The sequence below is a fragment of the Hyla sarda genome, unplaced genomic scaffold (genome assembly GCF_029499605.1).
Source record: "Hyla sarda isolate aHylSar1 unplaced genomic scaffold, aHylSar1.hap1 scaffold_2425, whole genome shotgun sequence".
NCBI lineage: Eukaryota > Metazoa > Chordata > Amphibia > Anura > Hylidae > Hyla > Hyla sarda.
The window spans coordinates 352-22,570 of record NW_026609111.1 but is presented as its reverse complement, the minus strand read 5'-3'; the positions used below and the strand labels follow the sequence as shown (position 1 = coordinate 22,570).

Genomic DNA, 22,219 nt, shown 5'->3' with positions numbered 1-22,219 from the left:
AATGGATTGGTCATCAGCTGGCTGTCTATGTCCCGCATCAATATAGACCAAAGTACAGAGGGTTAGGCTATGCTATTGTGCACCTACCTGATGCATCAGAAGGTGCGAGGCCCTTGCTAAATTCTGTGCACAGACTTTGAGATCTATACTTTAGACTGTATCTAAACCTGCTCCAACATGGACTGACATTCTGGCCTACTTTCAGCCGATGCGACTTGTCTGTCGCTGAACAGTCGCTTTTTATGTATTCAGCACCTATGTATAATGTTGTAAAAATGCTCTAGAAGCTAAAGTCGCAGAAATGTCACACATATTTGGCCTGCAACTTTCTGTGCGACAAATTCAGACAGGAAAAATCAGTATAAATCCTTAGAAAATTATCCCCCAGTGTCTCCATCTGCTGGCGGTATTGAATAAGCATTGCTGCACTGATGGGGTATGCATTAGACGAAAAAAAAGAAGAAAAAGAAGAATAATACGCCCAGAAAAGAGGCGAAAAGGAGAAAAACGTAAAAAAACGTGAAAAAAAAGTAAGAGGAAGAGAAGGGAAAAAAAGGTGGAAATGGGTTTAAAAGTGATTTCGGCGGAGAAATATATATATATATATATATATATATATATATATATATATATACGCGCACACACACACATATATATAAACGTATTCTCCGTTGAGATATTGCAGCCGCTGCTGTGTCCAGGCCCAGGAGCCTTAGCACTGTGCTGTGATGTCACTCAATACCACTGACATCACTAGGTGTAAACAACATCTCTCCTTTGCTGTGTATGTGACTATGGAGCTGTTTGGTGATGTCGTCTATTATGGCCTTCATAGAAGCAACAGGAGATTGTTGCATCCATCTAGAACCCTCAGAACTACAGTGCTATGATGTCACTCACTTCCACAGGCCTTGCAGAGTGTAAACAACAACAACCCAGCTTTGTTGTGTATGTAACCATAGGGATTTGTGATGTCACCTAGAACCTTCACAGCAGCGACAGCTTTATGAGGAGCATCAGCACTGCTCTGCCTGAGCAGAACCATCACCGCCATAGGTTGTCAAATAACCCGGGTTTAACCCACACAGGTAAGTCCAATGGGGTGCAGGCATGTCCTCTATGCTTACAGCTTCCCGTGGGTGTTGGTTTGATACCGTTTGGGGACAGCCAAGGAGGCATCTGCAGGCAACAAAGGTAGGTGTGTGCTTGTGTGTGTGTTTCCTATGCAGATCCTAAGCCCAGTGTCACATGCAAGTAGGAGGAGTAAGAAGGGTTCCTGGCAAATCCGGGTTATGGATTGCATTTAAAAAGGCCCCGTGGGAGTGCAATGGGCCCCTGTCTTGCTGCTTAGCAATAATGGTATGGGTTTAGGTTCTGCTGTGTGTACTGGTGGTTGACTGCCCCCCAGCCCAGAGTGTGCATGGAAAATTGTCTGGCAGCCTCCCTGACAGCAAGCAGTGATAGTGCCCATGAAGGGCACCTTGTTGGGCCCGCCCCTTTCACGGTTATCGCTTCTCGGCCTTTTGGCTAAGATCAAGTGTAGTATCTGTTCTTATCAGTTTAATATCTGATACGTCCCCTATCTGGGGACCATATATTAAATGGATTTTTGAGAACGGGGGCCGATTTCGAAGCTTGCTTCCGTCGCCCTATGCATTGACCCGATATGGCAGTATCTTCGGGTACAGTGCACCACCCCCTTACAGGGTTAAAAAGAAAGATTCCTACTTTCATTGCTACCTGCTTGCTGGCTAGCCAGCTAGCCAGCCCTGTGGGCCTTGCTGCTGCTGCAGCCAAAAAACAAAAGGTGGTGCTGCTGCTGCTTCTGCTGCTTCTGCTTCTGCTTGTGTCTGGCCGCTGTTGGAGCGTCCAGGCACAGGACTTCTGCTGCTGCTGACTAAATGGCCTCCTTAATTGGATCATTTGAGTAGCCAGCACACCTGTGCAGGTAGGGCATGACATGATAGGCAGCTGCCTTGATAGCGGGTGGGTGCTGAATGTTCCTAATTGACAAAATAAGATTAATGCTTATGAAGAAATATAAAATCTCATCCCTTCCCCAATATCGCGCCACACCCCTACCCCTTAATTCCCTGGTTGAACTTGATGGACATATGTCTTTTTTCGACCGTACTAACTATGTAACTATGTAACATAACATGGGGGGGGGGGGGGGGTCTCCTGGCTGTTCACACAGGTGTGTCATTGCTGTACATTGACCATGCATTGCTTCTGTGGTATTGCAAAGGCAAAGACAAATGCTTCCAGCCATCCATTGCACTAATGGATTGGTCATCAGCTGGCTGTCTATGTCCCGCATCAATATAGACCAAAGTACAGAGGGTTAGGCTATGCTATTGTGCACCTACCTGATGCATCAGAAGGTGCGAGGCCCTTGCTAAATTCTGTGCACAGACTTTGAGATCTATACTTTAGACTGTATCTAAACCTGCTCCAACATGGACTGACATTCTGGCCTACTTTCAGCCGATGCGACTTGTCTGTCGCTGAACAGTCGCTTTTTATGTATTCAGCACCTATGTATAATGTTGTAAAAATGCTCTAGAAGCTAAAGTCGCAGAAATGTCACACATATTTGGCCTGCAACTTTCTGTGCGACAAATTCAGACAGGAAAAATCAGTATAAATCCTTAGAAAATTATCCCCCAGTGTCTCCATCTGCTGGCGGTATTGAATAAGCATTGCTGCACTGATGGGGTATGCATTAGACGAAAAAAAAGAAGAAAAAGAAGAATAATACGCCCAGAAAAGAGGCGAAAAGGAGAAAAACGTAAAAAAACGTGAAAAAAAGTAAGAGGAAGAGAAGGGAAAAAAAGGTGGAAATGGGTTTAAAAGTGATTTCGGCGGAGAATATATATATATATATATATATATATATATATATATATATATACGCGCACACACACACATATATATAAACGTATTCTCCGTTGAGATATTGCAGCCGCTGCTGTGTCCAGGCCCAGGAGCCTTAGCACTGTGCTGTGATGTCACTCAATACCACTGACATCACTAGGTGTAAACAACATCTCTCCTTTGCTGTGTATGTGACTATGGAGCTGTTTGGTGATGTCGTCTATTATGGCCTTCATAGAAGCAACAGGAGATTGTTGCATCCATCTAGAACCCTCAGAACTACAGTGCTATGATGTCACTCACTTCCACAGGCCTTGCAGAGTGTAAACAACAACAACCCAGCTTTGTTGTGTATGTAACCATAGGGATTTGTGATGTCACCTAGAACCTTCACAGCAGCGACAGCTTTATGAGGAGCATCAGCACTGCTCTGCCTGAGCAGAACCATCACCGCCATAGGTTGTCAAATAACCCGGGTTTAACCCACACAGGTAAGTCCAATGGGGTGCAGGCATGTCCTCTATGCTTACAGCTTCCCGTGGGTGTTGGTTTGATACCGTTTGGGGACAGCCAAGGAGGCATCTGCAGGCAACAAAGGTAGGTGTGTGCTTGTGTGTGTGTTTCCTATGCAGATCCTAAGCCCAGTGTCACATGCAAGTAGGAGGAGTAAGAAGGGTTCCTGGCAAATCCGGGTTATGGATTGCATTTAAAAAGGCCCCGTGGGAGTGCAATGGGCCCCTGTCTTGCTGCTTAGCAATAATGGTATGGGTTTAGGTTCTGCTGTGTGTACTGGTGGTTGACTGCCCCCCAGCCCAGAGTGTGCATGGAAAATTGTCTGGCAGCCTCCCTGACAGCAAGCAGTGATAGTGCCCATGAAGGGCACCTTGTTGGGCCCGCCCCTTTCACGGTTATCGCTTCTCGGCCTTTTGGCTAAGATCAAGTGTAGTATCTGTTCTTATCAGTTTAATATCTGATACGTCCCCTATCTGGGGACCATATATTAAATGGATTTTTGAGAACGGGGGCCGATTTCGAAGCTTGCTTCCGTCGCCCTATGCATTGACCCGATATGGCAGTATCTTCGGGTACAGTGCACCACCCCCTTACAGGGTTAAAAAGAAAGATTCCTACTTCCATTGCTACCTGCTTGCTGGCTAGCCAGCTAGCCAGCCCTGTGGGCCTTGCTGCTGCTGCAGCCAAAAAACAAAAGGTGGTGCTGCTGCTGCTTCTGCTGCTTCTGCTTCTGCTTGTGTCTGGCCGCTGTTGGAGCGTCCAGGCACAGGACTTCTGCTGCTGCTGACTAAATGGCCTCCTTAATTGGATCATTTGAGTAGCCAGCACACCTGTGCAGGTAGGGCATGATATGATAGGCAGCTGCCTTGATAGCGGGTGGGTGCTGAATGTTCCTAATTGACAAAATAAGATTAATGCTTATGAAGAAATATAAAATCTCATCCCTTCCCCAATATCGCGCCACACCCCTACCCCTTAATTCCCTGGTTGAACTTGATGGACATATGTCTTTTTTCGACCGTACTAACTATGTAACTATGTAACATAACATGGGGGGGGGGGGGGGGTCTCCTGGCTGTTCACACAGGTGTGTCATTGCTGTACATTGACCATGCATTGCTTCTGTGGTATTGCAAAGGCAAAGACAAATGCTTCCAGCCATCCATTGCACTAATGGATTGGTCATCAGCTGGCTGTCTATGTCCCGCATCAATATAGACCAAAGTACAGAGGGTTAGGCTATGCTATTGTGCACCTACCTGATGCATCAGAAGGTGCGAGGCCCTTGCTAAATTCTGTGCACAGACTTTGAGATCTATACTTTAGACTGTATCTAAACCTGCTCCAACATGGACTGACATTCTGGCCTACTTTCAGCCGATGCGACTTGTCTGTCGCTGAACAGTCGCTTTTTATGTATTCAGCACCTATGTATAATGTTGTAAAAATGCTCTAGAAGCTAAAGTCGCAGAAATGTCACACATATTTGGCCTGCAACTTTCTGTGCGACAAATTCAGACAGGAAAAATCAGTATAAATCCTTAGAAAATTATCCCCCAGTGTCTCCATCTGCTGGCGGTATTGAATATGCATTGCTGCACTGATGGGTTATGCATTAGACGAAAAAAAAGAAGAAAAAGAAGAATAATACGCCCAGAAAAGAGGCGAAAAGGAGAAAAACGTAAAAAAACGTGAAAAAAAAGTAAGAGGAAGAGAAGGGAAAAAAAGGTGGAAATGGGTTTAAAAGTGATTTCGGCGGAGAAATATATATATATATATATATATATATATATATATATATATACGCGCACACACACACATATATATAAACGTATTCTCCGTTGAGATATTGCAGCCGCTGCTGTGTCAAGGCCCAGGAGCCTTAGCACTGTGCTGTGATGTCACTCAATACCACTGACATCACTAGGTGTAAACAACATCTCTCCTTTGCTGTGTATGTGACTATGGAGCTGTTTGGTGATGTCGTCTATTATGGCCTTCATAGAAGCAACAGGAGATTGTTGCATCCATCTAGAACCCTCAGAACTACAGTGCTATGATGTCACTCACTTCCACAGGCCTTGCAGAGTGTAAACAACAACAACCCAGCTTTGTTGTGTATGTAACCATAGGGATTTGTGATGTCACCTAGAACCTTCACAGCAGCGACAGCTTTATGAGGAGCATCAGCACTGCTCTGCCTGAGCAGAACCATCACCGCCATAGGTTGTCAAATAACCCGGGTTTAACCCACACAGGTAAGTCCAATGGGGTGCAAGCATGTCCTCTATGCTTACAGCTTCCCGTGGGTGTTGGTTTGATACAGTTTGGGGACAGCCAAGGAGGCATCTGCAGGCAACAAAGGTAGGTGTGTGCTTGTGTGTGTGTTTCCTATGCAGATCCTAAGCCCAGTGTCACATGCAAGTAGGAGGAGTAAGAAGGGTTCCTGGCAAATCCGGGTTATGGATTGCATTTAAAAAGGCCCCGTGGGAGTGCAATGGGCCCCTGTCTTGCTGCTTAGCAATAATGGTATGGGTTTAGGTTCTGCTGTGTGTACTGGTGGTTGACTGCCCCCCAGCCCAGAGTGTGCATGGAAAATTGTCTGGCAGCCTCCCTGACAGCAAGCAGTGATAGTGCCCATGAAGGGCACCTTGTTGGGCCCGCCCCTTTCACGGTTATCGCTTCTCGGCCTTTTGGCTAAGATCAAGTGTAGTATCTGTTCTTATCAGTTTAATATCTGATACGTCCCCTATCTGGGGACCATATATTAAATGGATTTTTGAGAACGGGGGCCGATTTCGAAGCTTGCTTCCGTCGCCCTATGCATTGACCCGATATGGCAGTATCTTCGGGTACAGTGCACCACCCCCTTACAGGGTTAAAAAGAAAGATTCCTACTTTCATTGCTACCTGCTTGCTGGCTAGCCAGCTAGCCAGCCCTGTGGGCCTTGCTGCTGCTGCAGCCAAAAAACAAAAGGTGGTGCTGCTGCTGCTTCTGCTGCTTCTGCTTCTGCTTGTGTCTGGCCGCTGTTGGAGCGTCCAGGCACAGGACTTCTGGTGCTGCTGACTAAATGGCCTCCTTAATTGGATCATTTGAGTAGCCAGCACACCTGTGCAGGTAGGGCATGACATGATAGGCAGCTGCCTTGATAGCGGGTGGGTGCTGAATGTTCCTAATTGACAAAATAAGATTAATGCTTATGAAGAAATATAAAATCTCATCCCTTCCCCAATATCGCGCCACACCCCTACCCCTTAATTCCCTGGTTGAACTTGATGGACATATGTCTTTTTTCGACCGTACTAACTATGTAACTATGTAACATAACATGGGGGGGGGGGGGTCTCCTGGCTGTTCACACAGGTGTGTCATTGCTGTACATTGACCATGCATTGCTTCTGTGGTATTGCAAAGGCAAAGACAAATGCTTCCAGCCATCCATTGCACTAATGGATTGGTCATCAGCTGGCTGTCTATGTCCCGCATCAATATAGACCAAAGTACAGAGGGTTAGGCTATGCTATTGTGCACCTACCTGATGCATCAGAAGGTGCGAGGCCCTTGCTAAATTCTGTGCACAGACTTTGAGATCTATACTTTAGACTGTATCTAAACCTGCTCCAACATGGACTGACATTCTGGCCTACTTTCAGCCGATGCGACTTGTCTGTCGCTGAACAGTCGCTTTTTATGTATTCAGCACCTATGTATAATGTTGTAAAAATGCTCTAGAAGCTAAAGTCGCAGAAATGTCACACATATTTGGCCTGCAACTTTCTGTGCGACAAATTCAGACAGGAAAAATCAGTATAAATCCTTAGAAAATTATCCCCCAGTGTCTCCATCTGCTGGCGGTATTGAATAAGCATTGCTGCACTGATGGGGTATGCATTAGACGAAAAAAAAGAAGAAAAAGAAGAATAATACGCCCAGAAAAGAGGCGAAAAGGAGAAAAACGTAAAAAAACGTGAAAAAAAAGTAAGAGGAAGAGAAGGGAAAAAAAGGTGGAAATGGGTTTAAAAGTGATTTCGGCGGAGAAATATATATATATATATATATATATATATATATATATATATACGCGCACACACACACATATATATAAACGTATTCTCCGTTGAGATATTGCAGCCGCTGCTGTGTCCAGGCCCAGGAGCCTTAGCACTGTGCTGTGATGTCACTCAATACCACTGACATCACTAGGTGTAAACAACATCTCTCCTTTGCTGTGTATGTGACTATGGAGCTGTTTGGTGATGTCGTCTATTATGGCCTTCATAGAAGCAACAGGAGATTGTTGCATCCATCTAGAACCCTCAGAACTACAGTGCTATGATGTCACTCACTTCCACAGGCCTTGCAGAGTGTAAACAACAACAACCCAGCTTTGTTGTGTATGTAACCATAGGGATTTGTGATGTCACCTAGAACCTTCACAGCAGCGACAGCTTTATGAGGAGCATCAGCACTGCTCTGCCTGAGCAGAACCATCACCGCCATAGGTTGTCAAATAACCCGGGTTTAACCCACACAGGTAAGTCCAATGGGGTGCAGGCATGTCCTCTATGCTTACAGCTTCCCGTGGGTGTTGGTTTGATACCGTTTGGGGACAGCCAAGGAGGCATCTGCAGGCAACAAAGGTAGGTGTGTGCTTGTGTGTGTGTTTCCTATGCAGATCCTAAGCCCAGTGTCACATGCAAGTAGGAGGAGTAAGAAGGGTTCCTGGCAAATCCGGGTTATGGATTGCATTTAAAAAGGCCCCGTGGGAGTGCAATGGGCCCCTGTCTTGCTGCTTAGCAATAATGGTATGGGTTTAGGTTCTGCTGTGTGTACTGGTGGTTGACTGCCCCCCAGCCCAGAGTGTGCATGGAAAATTGTCTGGCAGCCTCCCTGACAGCAAGCAGTGATAGTGCCCATGAAGGGCACCTTGTTGGGCCCGCCCCTTTCACGGTTATCGCTTCTCGGCCTTTTGGCTAAGATCAAGTGTAGTATCTGTTCTTATCAGTTTTTCATGCCGGTGGACAGTAACGCCGGTATGGGGCTGGTGGGGATGGGTGCTGCATGGAGGATGCAGGTGTACCAGGGCTTTCCGGGGCTGGTTCTGAGGAATCAGCTCGACGGCTGCCCCGATGTGACCTGTTCCCTCCGGGTCTCGCCATGAGGCTGAGAGGGTCTAGAGCCGAGGTACTTTTGTGCCTCGGGGAGTGGTGACCCCGAGGTGCCGAAACTCACTGGGAGGATAGGCTCACTGAGTTGAAGCACGGGCACCATAATCTCTTCACCTTGTGGCACTCACCTCTTGATTCCCGGCCTTCTGGCTAGGATCAGAGAAATTTTTATAGATCCGGCCGGATGTCCGGGCAGTATATCTGCACACATTCACTTATTTATTTCTTTTTTGTCTCACTGTGTCACTTTTTGCGTGTTGTGTGTTCACAGGATTGGTCAGGATGCGGTAGCCCTTCTGGGTGTCCCTCCTGGCGGTCTAGGGGAGGTGTGTGTGGCCATTAGGTTCCGCACCTCCCTGCAAACACCCCGGGTACTCCTGCTTTGGCAGGGTACCTACCGTAATCGGCTCTGCGGGCAGATACCTTGGCTAACGCCAAGGGGGATGCCGGGAGCATTTGTGGTCCCCTAGTAGCTTCGGCGAAAAGGGACATCGAACCTGGAACCTCGCAGGTACCTTTTGGTCCGGAGGCGAAGGGTAAGGTTTGTTGGGGGGCCTCTCTCCTATCGGAGAAGGGCTTGCGATAGACCGCATCCTTTGTGCACGTTTTTTTAGTGTAACACGTTTGCACTTTTTCTTGCACTTTGGGTGAATCGAAAGCACGTTCCTCGGCTTTTAAAAAAAAAAAAAAAAAAATCTGTTCTTATCAGTTTAATATCTGATACGTCCCCTATCTGGGGACCATATATTAAATGGATTTTTGAGAACGGGGGCCGATTTCGAAGCTTGCTTCCGTCGCCCTATGCATTGACCCGATATGACAGTATCTTCGGGTACAGTGCACCACCCCCTTACAGGGTTAAAAAGAAAGATTCCTACTTTCATTGCTACCTGCTTGCTGGCTAGCCAGCTAGCCAGCCCTGTGGGCCTTGCTGCTGCTGCAGCCAAAAAACAAAAGGTGGTGCTGCTGCTGCTTCTGCTGCTTCTGCTTCTGCTTGTGTCTGGCCGCTGTTGGAGCGTCCAGGCACAGGACTTCTGCTGCTGCTGACTAAATGGCCTCCTTAATTGGATCATTTGAGTAGCCAGCACACCTGTGCAGGTAGGGCATGACATGATAGGCAGCTGCCTTGATAGCGGGTGGGTGCTGAATGTTCCTAATTGACAAAATAAGATTAATGCTTATGAAGAAATATAAAATCTCATCCCTTCCCCAATATCGCGCCACACCCCTACCCCTTAATTCCCTGGTTGAACTTGATGGACATATGTCTTTTTTCGACCGTACTAACTATGTAACTATGTAACATAACATGGGGGGGGGGGGTCTCCTGGCTGTTCACACAGGTGTGTCATTGCTGTACATTGACCATGCATTGCTTCTGTGGTATTGCAAAGGCAAAGACAAATGCTTCCAGCCATCCATTGCACTAATGGATTGGTCATCAGCTGGCTGTCTATGTCCCGCATCAATATAGACCAAAGTACAGAGGGTTAGGCTATGCTATTGTGCACCTACCTGATGCATCAGAAGGTGCGAGGCCCTTGCTAAATTCTGTGCACAGACTTTGAGATCTATACTTTAGACTGTATCTAAACCTGCTCCAACATGGACTGACATTCTGGCCTACTTTCAGCCGATGCGACTTGTCTGTCGCTGAACAGTCGCTTTTTATGTATTCAGCACCTATGTATAATGTTGTAAAAATGCTCTAGAAGCTAAAGTCGCAGAAATGTCACACATATTTGGCCTGCAACTTTCTGTGCGACAAATTCAGACAGGAAAAATCAGTATAAATCCTTAGAAAATTATCCCCCAGTGTCTCCATCTGCTGGCGGTATTGAATAAGCATTGCTGCACTGATGGGGTATGCATTAGACGAAAAAAAAGAAGAAAAAGAAGAATAATACGCCCAGAAAAGAGGCGAAAAGGAGAAAAACGTAAAAAAACGTGAAAAAAAAGTAAGAGGAAGAGAAGGGAAAAAAAGGTGGAAATGGGTTTAAAAGTGATTTCGGCGGAGAAATATATATATATATATATATATATATATATATATATATATACGCGCACACACACACATATATATAAACGTATTCTCCGTTGAGATATTGCAGCCGCTGCTGTGTCCAGGCCCAGGAGCCTTAGCACTGTGCTGTGATGTCACTCAATACCACTGACATCACTAGGTGTAAACAACATCTCTCCTTTGCTGTGTATGTGACTATGGAGCTGTTTGGTGATGTCGTCTATTATGGCCTTCATAGAAGCAACAGGAGATTGTTGCATCCATCTAGAACCCTCAGAACTACAGTGCTATGATGTCACTCACTTCCACAGGCCTTGCAGAGTGTAAACAACAACAACCCAGCTTTGTTGTGTATGTAACCATAGGGATTTGTGATGTCACCTAGAACCTTCACAGCAGCGACAGCTTTATGAGGAGCATCAGCACTGCTCTGCCTGAGCAGAACCATCACCGCCATAGGTTGTCAAATAACCCGGGTTTAACCCACACAGGTAAGTCCAATGGGGTGCAGGCATGTCCTCTATGCTTACAGCTTCCCGTGGGTGTTGGTTTGATACCGTTTGGGGACAGCCAAGGAGGCATCTGCAGGCAACAAAGGTAGGTGTGTGCTTGTGTGTGTGTTTCCTATGCAGATCCTAAGCCCAGTGTCACATGCAAGTAGGAGGAGTAAGAAGGGTTCCTGGCAAATCCGGGTTATGGATTGCATTTAAAAAGGCCCCGTGGGAGTGCAATGGGCCCCTGTCTTGCTGCTTAGCAATAATGGTATGGGTTTAGGTTCTGCTGTGTGTACTGGTGGTTGACTGCCCCCCAGCCCAGAGTGTGCATGGAAAATTGTCTGGCAGCCTCCCTGACAGCAAGCAGTGATAGTGCCCATGAAGGGCACCTTGTTGGGCCCGCCCCTTTCACGGTTATCGCTTCTCGGCCTTTTGGCTAAGATCAAGTGTAGTATCTGTTCTTATCAGTTTTTCATGCCGGTGGACAGTAACGCCGGTATGGGGCTGGTGGGGATGGGTGCTGCATGGAGGATGCAGGTGTACCAGGGCTTTCCGGGGCTGGTTCTGAGGAATCAGCTCGACGGCTGCCCCGATGTGACCTGTTCCCTCCGGGTCTCGCCATGAGGCTGAGAGGGTCTAGAGCCGAGGTACTTTTGTGCCTCGGGGAGTGGTGACCCCGAGGTGCCGAAACTCACTGGGAGGATAGGCTCACTGAGTTGAAGCACGGGCACCATAATCTCTTCACCTTGTGGCACTCACCTCTTGATTCCCGGCCTTCTGGCTAGGATCAGAGAAATTTTTATAGATCCGGCCGGATGTCCGGGCAGTATATCTGCACACATTCACTTATTTATTTCTTTTTTGTCTCACTGTGTCACTTTTTGCGTGTTGTGTGTTCACAGGATTGGTCAGGATGCGGTAGCCCTTCTGGGTGTCCCTCCTGGCGGTCTAGGGGAGGTGTGTGTGGCCATTAGGTTCCGCACCTCCCTGCAAACACCCCGGGTACTCCTGCTTTGGCAGGGTACCTACCGTAATCGGCTCTGCGGGCAGATACCTTGGCTAACGCCAAGGGGGATGCCGGGAGCATTTGTGGTCCCCTAGTAGCTTCGGCGAAAAGGGACATCGAACCTGGAACCTCGCAGGTACCTTTTGGTCCGGAGGCGAAGGGTAAGGTTTGTTGGGGGGCCTCTCTCCTATCGGAGAAGGGCTTGCGATAGACCGCATCCTTTGTGCACGTTTTTTTAGTGTAACACGTTTGCACTTTTTCTTGCACTTTGGGTGAATCGAAAGCACGTTCCTCGGCTTTTAAAAAAAAAAAAAAAAAAATCTGTTCTTATCAGTTTAATATCTGATACGTCCCCTATCTGGGGACCATATATTAAATGGATTTTTGAGAACGGGGGCCGATTTCGAAGCTTGCTTCCGTCGCCCTATGCATTGACCCGATATGACAGTATCTTCGGGTACAGTGCACCACCCCCTTACAGGGTTAAAAAGAAAGATTCCTACTTTCATTGCTACCTGCTTGCTGGCTAGCCAGCTAGCCAGCCCTGTGGGCCTTGCTGCTGCTGCAGCCAAAAAACAAAAGGTGGTGCTGCTGCTGCTTCTGCTGCTTCTGCTTCTGCTTGTGTCTGGCCGCTGTTGGAGCGTCCAGGCACAGGACTTCTGCTGCTGCTGACTAAATGGCCTCCTTAATTGGATCATTTGAGTAGCCAGCACACCTGTGCAGGTAGGGCATGACATGATAGGCAGCTGCCTTGATAGCGGGTGGGTGCTGAATGTTCCTAATTGACAAAATAAGATTAATGCTTATGAAGAAATATAAAATCTCATCCCTTCCCCAATATCGCGCCACACCCCTACCCCTTAATTCCCTGGTTGAACTTGATGGACATATGTCTTTTTTCGACCGTACTAACTATGTAACTATGTAACATAACATGGGGGGGGGGGGTCTCCTGGCTGTTCACACAGGTGTGTCATTGCTGTACATTGACCATGCATTGCTTCTGTGGTATTGCAAAGGCAAAGACAAATGCTTCCAGCCATCCATTGCACTAATGGATTGGTCATCAGCTGGCTGTCTATGTCCCGCATCAATATAGACCAAAGTACAGAGGGTTAGGCTATGCTATTGTGCACCTACCTGATGCATCAGAAGGTGCGAGGCCCTTGCTAAATTCTGTGCACAGACTTTGAGATCTATACTTTAGACTGTATCTAAACCTGCTCCAACATGGACTGACATTCTGGCCTACTTTCAGCCGATGCGACTTGTCTGTCGCTGAACAGTCGCTTTTTATGTATTCAGCACCTATGTATAATGTTGTAAAAATGCTCTAGAAGCTAAAGTCGCAGAAATGTCACACATATTTGGCCTGCAACTTTCTGTGCGACAAATTCAGACAGGAAAAATCAGTATAAATCCTTAGAAAATTATCCCCCAGTGTCTCCATCTGCTGGCGGTATTGAATAAGCATTGCTGCACTGATGGGGTATGCATTAGACGAAAAAAAAGAAGAAAAAGAAGAATAATACGCCCAGAAAAGAGGCGAAAAGGAGAAAAACGTAAAAAAACGTGAAAAAAAAAAATGTAAGAGGAAGAGAAGGGAAAAAAAGGTGGAAATGGGTTTAAAAGTGATTTCGGCGGAGAAATATATATATATATATATATATATATATATATATATATATATATATATACGCGCACACACACACATATATATAAACGTATTCTCCGTTGAGATATTGCAGCCGCTGCTGTGTCCAGGCCCAGGAGCCTTAGCACTGTGCTGTGATGTCACTCAATACCACTGACATCACTAGGTGTAAACAACATCTCTCCTTTGCTGTGTATGTGACTATGGAGCTGTTTGGTGATGTCGTCTATTATGGCCTTCATAGAAGCAACAGGAGATTGTTGCATCCATCTAGAACCCTCAGAACTACAGTGCTATGATGTCACTCACTTCCACAGGCCTTGCAGAGTGTAAACAACAACAACCCAGCTTTGTTGTGTATGTAACCATAGGGATTTGTGATGTCACCTAGAACCTTCACAGCAGCGACAGCTTTATGAGGAGCATCAGCACTGCTCTGCCTGAGCAGAACCATCACCGCCATAGGTTGTCAAATAACCCGGGTTTAACCCACACAGGTAAGTCCAATGGGGTGCAGGCATGTCCTCTATGCTTACAGCTTCCCGTGGGTGTTGGTTTGATACCGTTTGGGGACAGCCAAGGAGGCATCTGCAGGCAACAAAGGTAGGTGTGTGCTTGTGTGTGTGTTTCCTATGCAGATCCTAAGCCCAGTGTCACATGCAAGTAGGAGGAGTAAGAAGGGTTCCTGGCAAATCCGGGTTATGGATTGCATTTAAAAAGGCCCCGTGGGAGTGCAATGGGCCCCTGTCTTGCTGCTTAGCAATAATGGTATGGGTTTAGGTTCTGCTGTGTGTACTGGTGGTTGACTGCCCCCCAGCCCAGAGTGTGCATGGAAAATTGTCTGGCAGCCTCCCTGACAGCAAGCAGTGATAGTGCCCATGAAGGGCACCTTGTTGGGCCCGCCCCTTTCACGGTTATCGCTTCTCGGCCTTTTGGCTAAGATCAAGTGTAGTATCTGTTCTTATCAGTTTAATATCTGATACGTCCCCTATCTGGGGACCATATATTAAATGGATTTTTGAGAACGGGGGCCGATTTCGAAGCTTGCTTCCGTCGCCCTATGCATTGACCCGATATGGCAGTATCTTCGGGTACAGTGCACCACCCCCTTACAGGGTTAAAAAGAAAGATTCCTACTTTCATTGCTACCTGCTTGCTGGCTAGCCAGCTAGCCAGCCCTGTGGGCCTTGCTGCTGCTGCAGCCAAAAAACAAAAGGTGGTGCTGCTGCTGCTTCTGCTGCTTCTGCTTCTGCTTGTGTCTGGCCGCTGTTGGAGCGTCCAGGCACAGGACTTCTGCTGCTGCTGACTAAATGGCCTCCTTAATTGGATCATTTGAGTAGCCAGCACACCTGTGCAGGTAGGGCATGACATGATAGGCAGCTGCCTTGATAGCGGGTGGGTGCTGAATGTTCCTAATTGACAAAATAAGATTAATGCTTATGAAGAAATATAAAATCTCATCCCTTCCCCAATATCGCGCCACACCCCTACCCCTTAATTCCCTGGTTGAACTTGATGGACATATGTCTTTTTTCGACCGTACTAACTATGTAACTATGTAACATAACATGGGGGGGGGGGGGGGGGTCTCCTGGCTGTTCACACAGGTGTGTCATTGCTGTACATTGACCATGCATTGCTTCTGTGGTATTGCAAAGGCAAAGACAAATGCTTCCAGCCATCCATTGCACTAATGGATTGGTCATCAGCTGGCTGTCTATGTCCCGCATCAATATAGACCAAAGTACAGAGGGTTAGGCTATGCTATTGTGCACCTACCTGATGCATCAGAAGGTGCGAGGCCCTTGCTAAATTCTGTGCACAGACTTTGAGATCTATACTTTAGACTGTATCTAAACCTGCTCCAACATGGACTGACATTCTGGCCTACTTTCAGCCGATGCGACTTGTCTGTCGCTGAACAGTCGCTTTTTATGTATTCAGCACCTATGTATAATATTGTAAAAATGCTCTAGAAGCTAAAGTCGCAGAAATGTCACACATATTTGGCCTGCAACTTTCTGTGCGACAAATTCAGACAGGAAAAATCAGTATAAATCCTTAGAAAATTATCCCCCAGTGTCTCCATCTGCTGGCGGTATTGAATAAGCATTGCTGCACTGATGGGGTATGCATTAGACGAAAAAAAAGAAGAAAAAGAAGAATAATACGCCCAGAAAAGAGGCGAAAAGGAGAAAAACGTAAAAAAACGTGAAAAAAAAGTAAGAGGAAGAGAAGGGAAAAAAAGGTGGAAATGGGTTTAAAAGTGATTTCGGCGGAGAAATATATATATATATATATATATATATATATATATATATATATACGCGCACACACACACATATATATAAACGTATTCTCCGTTGAGATATTGCAGCCGCTGCTGTGTCCAGGCCCAGGAGCCTTAGCACTGTGCTGTGATGTCACTCAATACCACTGACATCACTAGGTGTAAACAACATCTCTCCTTTGCTGTGTATGTGACTATGGAGCTGTTTGGTGATGTCGTCTATTATGGCCTTCATAGAAGCAACAGGAGATTGTTGCATCCATCTAGAACCCTCAGAACTACAGTGCTATGATGTCACTCACTTCCACAGGCCTTGCAGAGTGTAAACAACAACAACCCAGCTTTGTTGTGTATGTAACCATAGGGATTTGTGATGTCACCTAGAACCTTCACAGCAGCGACAGCTTTATGAGGAGCATCAGCACTGCTCTGCCTGAGCAGAACCATCACCGCCATAGGTTGTCAAATAACCCGGGTTTAACCCACACAGGTAAGTCCAATGGGGTGCAGGCATGTCCTCTATGCTTACAGCTTCCCGTGGGTGTTGGTTTGATACCGTTTGGGGACAGCCAAGGAGGCATCTGCAGGCAACAAAGGTAGGTGTGTGCTTGTGTGTGTGTTTCCTATGCAGATCCTAAGCCCAGTGTCACATGCAAGTAGGAGGAGTAAGAAGGGTTCCTGGCAAATCCGGGTTATGGATTGCATTTAAAAAGGCCCCGTGGGAGTGCAATGGGCCCCTGTCTTGCTGCTTAGCAATAATGGTATGGGTTTAGGTTCTGCTGTGTGTACTGGTGGTTGACTGCCCCCCAGCCCAGAGTGTGCATGGAAAATTGTCTGGCAGCCTCCCTGACAGCAAGCAGTGATAGTGCCCATGAAGGGCACCTTGTTGGGCCCGCCCCTTTCACGGTTATCGCTTCTCGGCCTTTTGGCTAAGATCAAGTGTAGTATCTGTTCTTATCAGTTTAATATCTGATACGTCCCCTATCTGGGGACCATATATTAAATGGATTTTTGAGAACGGGGGCCGATTTTGAAGCTTGCTTCCGTCGCCCTATGCATTGACCCGATATGGCAGTATCTTCGGGTACAGTGCACCACCCCCTTACAGGGTTAAAAAGAAAGATTCCTACTTTCATTGCTACCTGCTTGCTGGCTAGCCAGCTAGCCAGCCCTGTGGGCCTTGCTGCTGCTGCAGCCAAAAAACAAAAGGTGGTGCTGCTGCTGCTTCTGCTGCTTCTGCTTCTGCTTGTGTCTGGCCGCTGTTGGAGCGTCCAGGCACAGGACTTCTGCTGCTGCTGACTAAATGGCCTCCTTAATTGGATCATTTGAGTAGCCAGCACACCTGTGCAGGTAGGGCATGACATGATAGGCAGCTGCCTTGATAGCGGGTGGGTGCTGAATGTTCCTAATTGACAAAATAAGATTAATGCTTATGAAGAAATATAAAATCTCATCCCTTCCCCAATATCGCGCCACACCCCTACCCCTTAATTCCCTGGTTGAACTTGATGGACATATGTCTTTTTTCGACCGTACTAACTATGTAACTATGTAACATAACATGGGGGGGGGGGGGTCTCCTGGCTGTTCACACAGGTGTGTCATTGCTGTACATTGACCATGCATTGCTTCTGTGGTATTGCAAAGGCAAAGACAAATGCTTCCAGCCATCCATTGCACTAATGGATTGGTCATCAGCTGGCTGTCTATGTCCCGCATCAATATAGACCAAAGTACAGAGGGTTAGGCTATGCTATTGTGCACCTACCTGATGCATCAGAAGGCGCGAGGCCCTTGCTAAATTCTGTGCACAGACTTTGAGATCTATACTTTAGACTGTATCTAAACCTGCTCCAACATGGACTGACATTCTGGCCTACTTTCAGCCGATGCGACTTGTCTGTCGCTGAACAGTCGCTTTTTATGTATTCAGCACCTATGTATAATGTTGTAAAAATGCTCTAGAAGCTAAAGTCGCAGAAATGTCACACATATTTGGCCTGCAACTTTCTGTGCGACAAATTCAGACAGGAAAAATCAGTATAAATCCTTAGAAAATTATCCCCCAGTGTCTCCATCTGCTGGCGGTATTGAATAAGCATTGCTGCACTGATGGGGTATGCATTAGACGAAAAAAAAGAAGAAAAAGAAGAATAATACGCCCAGAAAAGAGGCGAAAAGGAGAAAAACGTAAAAAAACGTGAAAAAAAAGTAAGAGGAAGAGAAGGGAAAAAAAGGTGGAAATGGGTTTAAAAGTGATTTCGGCGGAGAAATATATATATATATATATATATATATATATATATATATATATATACGCGCACACACACACATATATATAAACGTATTCTCCGTTGAGATATTGCAGCCGCTGCTGTGTCCAGGCCCAGGAGCCTTAGCACTGTGCTGTGATGTCACTCAATACCACTGACATCACTAGGTGTAAACAACATCTCTCCTTTGCTGTGTATGTGACTATGGAGCTGTTTGGTGATGTCGTCTATTATGGCCTTCATAGAAGCAACAGGAGATTGTTGCATCCATCTAGAACCCTCAGAACTACAGTGCTATGATGTCACTCACTTCCACAGGCCTTGCAGAGTGTAAACAACAACAACCCAGCTTTGTTGTGTATGTAACCATAGGGATTTGTGATGTCACCTAGAACCTTCACAGCAGCGACAGCTTTATGAGGAGCATCAGCACTGCTCTGCCTGAGCAGAACCATCACCGCCATAGGTTGTCAAATAACCCGGGTTTAACCCACACAGGTAAGTCCAATGGGGTGCAGGCATGTCCTCTATGCTTACAGCTTCCCGTGGGTGTTGGTTTGATACCGTTTGGGGACAGCCAAGGAGGCATCTGCAGGCAACAAAGGTAGGTGTGTGCTTGTGTGTGTGTTTCCTATGCAGATCCTAAGCCCAGTGTCACATGCAAGTAGGAGGAGTAAGAAGGGTTCCTGGCAAATCCGGGTTATGGATTGCATTTAAAAAGGCCCCGTGGGAGTGCAATGGGCCCCTGTCTTGCTGCTTAGCAATAATGGTATGGGTTTAGGTTCTGCTGTGTGTACTGGTGGTTGACTGCCCCCCAGCCCAGAGTGTGCATGGAAAATTGTCTGGCAGCCTCCCTGACAGCAAGCAGTGATAGTGCCCATGAAGGGCACCTTGTTGGGCCCGCCCCTTTCACGGTTATCGCTTCTCGGCTTTTTGGCTAAGATCAAGTGTAGTATCTGTTCTTATCAGTTTAATATCTGATACGTCCCCTATCTGGGGACCATATATTAAATGGATTTTTGAGAACGGGGGCCGATTTCGAAGCTTGCTTCCGTCGCCCTATGCATTGACCCGATATGGCAGTATCTTCGGGTACAGTGCACCACCCCCTTACAGGGTTAAAAAGAAAGATTCCTACTTTCATTGCTACCTGCTTGCTGGCTAGCCAGCTAGCCAGCCCTGTGGGCCTTGCTGCTGCTGCAGCCAAAAAACAAAAGGTGGTGCTGCTGCTGCTTCTGCTTCTGCTTGTGTCTGGCCGCTGTTGGAGCGTCCAGGCACAGGACTTCTGCTGCTGCTGACTAAATGGCCTCCTTAATTGGATCATTTGAGTAGCCAGCACACCTGTGCAGGTAGGGCATGACATGATAGGCAGCTGCCTTGATAGCGGGTGGGTGCTGAATGTTCCTAATTGACAAAATAAGATTAATGCTTATGAAGAAATATAAAATCTCATCCCTTCCCCAATATCGCGCCACACCCCTACCCCTTAATTCCCTGGTTGAACTTGATGGACATATGTCTTTTTTCGACCGTACTAACTATGTAACTATGTAACATAACATGGGGGGGGGGGGGGGGGTCTCCTGGCTGTTCACACAGGTGTGTCATTGCTGTACATTGACCATGCATTGCTTCTGTGGTATTGCAAAGGCAAAGACAAATGCTTCCAGCCATCCATTGCACTAATGGATTGGTCATCAGCTGGCTGTCTATGTCCCGCATCAATATAGACCAAAGTACAGAGGGTTAGGCTATGCTATTGTGCACCTACCTGATGCATCAGAAGGTGCGAGGCCCTTGCTAAATTCTGTGCACAGACTTTGAGATCTATACTTTAGACTGTATCTAAACCTGCTCCAACATGGACTGACATTCTGGCCTACTTTCAGCCGATGCGACTTGTCTGTCGCTGAACAGTCGCTTTTTATGTATTCAGCACCTATGTATAATGTTGTAAAAATGCTCTAGAAGCTAAAGTCGCAGAAATGTCACACATATTTGGCCTGCAACTTTCTGTGCGACAAATTCAGACAGGAAAAATCAGTATAAATCCTTAGAAAATTATCCCCCAGTGTCTCCATCTGCTGGCGGTATTGAATAAGCATTGCTGCACTGATGGGGTATGCATTAGACGAAAAAAAAGAAGAAAAAGAAGAATAATACGCCCAGAAAAGAGGCGAAAAGGAGAAAAACGTAAAAAAACGTGAAAAAAAAGTAAGAGGAAGAGAAGGGAAAAAAAGGTGGAAATGGGTTTAAAAGTGATTTCGGCGGAGAAATATATATATATATATATATATATATATATATATATATATATACGCGCACACACACACATATATATAAACGTATTCTCCGTTGAGATATTGCAGCCGCTGCTGTGTCCAGGCCCAGGAGCCTTAGCACTGTGCTGTGATGTCACTCAATACCACTGACATCACTAGGTGTAAACAACATCTCTCCTTTGCTGTGTATGTGACTATGGAGCTGTTTGGTGATGTCGTCTATTATGGCCTTCATAGAAGCAACAGGAGATTGTTGCATCCATCTAGAACCCTCAGAACTACAGTGCTATGATGTCACTCACTTCCACAGGCCTTGCAGAGTGTAAACAACAACAACCCAGCTTTGTTGTGTATGTAACCATAGGGATTTGTGATGTCACCTAGAACCTTCACAGCAGCGACAGCTTTATGAGGAGCATCAGCACTGCTCTGCCTGAGCAGAACCATCACCGCCATAGGTTGTCAAATAACCCGGGTTTAACCCACACAGGTAAGTCCAATGGGGTGCAGGCATGTCCTCTATGCTTACAGCTTCCCGTGGGTGTTGGTTTGATACCGTTTGGGGACAGCCAAGGAGGCATCTGCAGGCAACAAAGGTAGGTGTGTGCTTGTGTGTGTGTTTCCTATGCAGATCCTAAGCCCAGTGTCACATGCAAGTAGGAGGAGTAAGAAGGGTTCCTGGCAAATCCGGGTTATGGATTGCATTTAAAAAGGCCCCGTGGGAGTGCAATGGGCCCCTGTCTTGCTGCTTAGCAATAATGGTATGGGTTTAGGTTCTGCTGTGTGTACTGGTGGTTGACTGCCCCCCAGCCCAGAGTGTGCATGGAAAATTGTCTGGCAGCCTCCCTGACAGCAAGCAGTGATAGTGCCCATGAAGGGCACCTTGTTGGGCCCGCCCCTTTCACGGTTATCGCTTCTCGGCCTTTTGGCTAAGATCAAGTGTAGTATCTGTTCTTATCAGTTTAATATCTGATACGTCCCCTATCTGGGGACCATATATTAAATGGATTTTTGAGAACGGGGGCCGATTTCGAAGCTTGCTTCCGTCGCCCTATGCATTGACCCGATATGGCAGTATCTTCGGGTACAGTGCACCACCCCCTTACAGGGTTAAAAAGAAAGATTCCTACTTTCATTGCTACCTGCTTGCTAGCTAGCCAGCCCTGTGGGCCTTGCTGCTGCTGCAGCCAAAAAACAAAAGGTGGTGCTGCTGCTGCTTCTGCTGCTTCTGCTTGTGTCTGGCCGCTGTTGGAGCGTCCAGGCACAGGACTTCTGCTGCTGCTGACTAAATGGCCTCCTTAATTGGATCATTTGAGTAGCCAGCACACCTGTGCAGGTAGGGCATGACATGATAGGCAGCTGCCTTGATAGCGGGTGGGTGCTGAATGTTCCTAATTGACAAAATAAGATTAATGCTTATGAAGAAATATAAAATCTCATCCCTTCCCCAATATCGCGCCACACCCCTACCCCTTAATTCCCTGGTTGAACTTGATGGACATATGTCTTTTTTCGACCGTACTAACTATGTTACTATGTAACATAACATGGGGGGGGGGGGGTCTCCTGGCTGTTCACACAGGTGTGTCATTGCTGTACATTGACCATGCATTGCTTCTGTGGTATTGCAAAGGCAAA

The 22,219-nt window shown here is 46.6% G+C and overlaps 9 non-coding genes and 2 pseudogenes across 9 annotated transcripts; all 11 read left to right on the top strand.

Annotated features, from left to right (window-relative positions):
- The first annotated feature begins 1,507 nt into the window (after positions 1 to 1,507).
- On the top strand, positions 1,508 to 1,698 carry LOC130323076 (U2 spliceosomal RNA). Its single transcript, XR_008868454.1, has one exon. It is a non-coding gene; the product is annotated as a U2 spliceosomal RNA (small nuclear RNA).
- A 2,089-nt stretch (positions 1,699 to 3,787) lies between these two features.
- On the top strand, positions 3,788 to 3,978 carry LOC130323095 (U2 spliceosomal RNA). The gene has a single exon (XR_008868469.1). It is a non-coding gene; the product is annotated as a U2 spliceosomal RNA (small nuclear RNA).
- A 2,089-nt stretch (positions 3,979 to 6,067) lies between these two features.
- On the top strand, positions 6,068 to 6,258 carry LOC130323094 (U2 spliceosomal RNA). The gene has a single exon (XR_008868468.1). It is a non-coding gene; the product is annotated as a U2 spliceosomal RNA (small nuclear RNA).
- A 2,086-nt stretch (positions 6,259 to 8,344) lies between these two features.
- On the top strand, positions 8,345 to 8,532 carry LOC130323091 (U2 spliceosomal RNA). The gene has a single exon (XR_008868466.1). It is a non-coding gene; the product is annotated as a U2 spliceosomal RNA (small nuclear RNA).
- Positions 8,533 to 9,226: 694 nt separating this feature from the next.
- On the top strand, positions 9,227 to 9,407 carry LOC130323089 (U2 spliceosomal RNA; annotated as a pseudogene).
- A 2,085-nt stretch (positions 9,408 to 11,492) lies between these two features.
- Positions 11,493 to 11,680, top strand: LOC130323090 (U2 spliceosomal RNA). Its single transcript, XR_008868465.1, has one exon. It is a non-coding gene; the product is annotated as a U2 spliceosomal RNA (small nuclear RNA).
- Positions 11,681 to 12,374: 694 nt separating this feature from the next.
- Positions 12,375 to 12,555, top strand: LOC130323088 (U2 spliceosomal RNA; annotated as a pseudogene).
- A 2,097-nt stretch (positions 12,556 to 14,652) lies between these two features.
- On the top strand, positions 14,653 to 14,843 carry LOC130323093 (U2 spliceosomal RNA). The gene has a single exon (XR_008868467.1). It is a non-coding gene; the product is annotated as a U2 spliceosomal RNA (small nuclear RNA).
- A 2,092-nt stretch (positions 14,844 to 16,935) lies between these two features.
- On the top strand, positions 16,936 to 17,126 carry LOC130323075 (U2 spliceosomal RNA). The gene has a single exon (XR_008868453.1). It is a non-coding gene; the product is annotated as a U2 spliceosomal RNA (small nuclear RNA).
- A 2,090-nt stretch (positions 17,127 to 19,216) lies between these two features.
- On the top strand, positions 19,217 to 19,407 carry LOC130323083 (U2 spliceosomal RNA). The gene has a single exon (XR_008868460.1). It is a non-coding gene; the product is annotated as a U2 spliceosomal RNA (small nuclear RNA).
- A 2,083-nt stretch (positions 19,408 to 21,490) lies between these two features.
- LOC130323087 (U2 spliceosomal RNA) lies at positions 21,491 to 21,681 on the top strand. The gene has a single exon (XR_008868464.1). It is a non-coding gene; the product is annotated as a U2 spliceosomal RNA (small nuclear RNA).
- Positions 21,682 to 22,219: the final 538 nt, after the last annotated feature.